Raw genomic sequence first — 2,319 nt, 5'->3', positions numbered from 1 at the left:
TTTTAGCTTTTCACTATAAATTTCTGGAAAACTGGGAAAAACATTTACAACAACTATTTTCAGACTTTGAACAAGAGATAGCCCAGCACTTTGATCCCTGAACTGAAAGAAAGTGAACAAACAAGCTTTCTGACTGGATGCATGTATTGCACCATGGGTGGGAAGGGAGAACCCCACATAGAATGATGGTATTGTTGAGCTAAGGAAACAGAAATTTGAGTTTCAAGAAACTAAGGTGGTTTGAATTTTTGGGACAGTACACAAGGAGGAGAAAGATATGTGAAGAACTCCAGAAATTTGCATAGGGGTTCACTAAAGTCTGACTGAATACTAAGTTTCACATGTATAGCGAGAGACTCCAAGAGGTCAGGAAAAGAACTCCCAGAAAAAGACTCCTGGGGAGCTGTAGAATTACTAAGTACCAGAGCTCACACAGGCTTGGAAGACATTTGAGTTCTGACCTACCAGAGAGGAAAGAAAGACCTTGCTGAACACCTGGGGCATTCAGGAGAAACCCCTGAAAGCCTTGCCTTAGTAGGTTAGCAAAAAAAATAGTAGCCTTAGAGATTAACAAAAAAATAGATAAATGAATTACTACATAATAAGTATTTTGGGAACAATTCTTTTTAAGTTCAGAAAAAAATTACCTTAGATTCTACACATAGCAACAAATTCCAGATGGGTTAAAGACTTAACAGAACAGAACAAAACAGAATAATATACATATTCTGGCTCTTGGTGGGTAAATACATTCAGAATATTGAAGATAAAAGAAATACTCTAAGAGAATATATTTCTGAATATATAAAAACTTAAAAAATCTTTTCTACAAGAAAATGTTGAAATCAAGCAACAGAGTGGAGAAAAATTATAACATAGTAAGCTAATAATAAGGAAATGTTTGCTTTCTAATATATTTAGTAAATACTTGCATACACATATATGTGTGTATATATGCATACCGATACAGATATAAATACATCTATACATAAGTATATAAATATATGGTATATACATATATAAATATAAATTTTAAAATATAGTCTATACTCAGATCTAGATGATCCTTTGTTAAGGAAGAAATATTGAAGAAAATACAAACATACAAACACACGGCATTGTCATAGGGAAAAACATAACATCCCCTGGGCAAATATATTCATTAAAAAATGTACTGCACTTAGTAAAAAATGCAAGAAACTTGCAAGAAAAATGCAAGAGCCTAATTTTGGTAGACAAGTGGCAAAAAGGTTATAAACACATATTGCTAATAGGCTTGAAATGTCACTTCCAGGCCTGGGGCTATGAATTTCCCCGCGCTTGGGATTCGGATAGACGGGGTTCAAAACCTTGTGGGTACAGCGCCGGACTGGTGGTAAAGACTCAGTCTTAGGGGAGACCTCTCCTGGGTCTGCTCTCTGCTAGTCCTTATGTGTTTCCAGATGGGATCATTCCTGCTATTTTTACTTTTCAGCTCAAACTAACTTCTGCATTTAGGCTCAGTACAGGTCCCGTGATGTGGCTGCAATCGATTACGCAATCGCCCACTTGGAGTCATTTGTAAACAGAGTCTTCATTTCTGTCATGAGACTTCAAAAGGCGTGGTGTATGCGTGCGTTTTAACGAAACTGAACAATTTGGAATTTATGATTTCTCTGGAAAGATGAAAGAAACAGGGGTATGCCAACTCGGGTAGGAAGTGTGTCTTTAAAATGAAAGTATGGGGGGAGGGGCGGGGAGGCTCTGGAGCTTTGCTGAGGTCGATTCAATACAAAGGAAGGTAGTGAGTTGTAGCAGCTGGACACTTTTGCACACGGACACTTAGACACGTGGACACGTTTTACACACGGACACAGGACATGTTCTGCACGTGGACACATGGGCGCAATTTGCATGCACATACATATTTTGCACACGGACGCTGATTTTGCCCGTGGATACTTGGACATGTGGAAATGTTTTGCACACGGACACTTGTTCTGCACTTAGACACGTTTTGCACACTGACACGGAAGCGCTGTGCACATGTACATACGGGCACGTTTTGCATGTGGACATATTTTGCACCTGGACACGTGTTTTGCAGAGGGACGTATGGACACGTTTTGCACACTGACACCCTCTGCACATGGACACACGGCACGGTTTGCACAAGAATATTTTGCACGTGAACACGTTTGCCTAGCAAACACCAGCGGCGAGCGCGGAGTCAGACGCAGGTGTCTGCGGCTTGGCGAAGGCTCTGAGCTGGGGGAGCCGCGCCGGCCGGGCCTGGAACTACAACTCCCAGCGCGCGCGGCCGCCTCTCCTGGACGCGCG

Source organism: Aethalodelphis obliquidens, unplaced genomic scaffold (assembly GCF_003676395.1).
Source record: "Aethalodelphis obliquidens isolate GAN/ISIS:26980383/991018 unplaced genomic scaffold, ASM367639v1 scaffold23, whole genome shotgun sequence".
In the NCBI taxonomy this organism is placed as follows: Eukaryota; Metazoa; Chordata; class Mammalia; order Artiodactyla; family Delphinidae; genus Aethalodelphis; species Aethalodelphis obliquidens.
The sequence above is the reverse complement of the archived record's forward strand: the minus strand, read 5'-3'. Positions refer to the sequence as shown.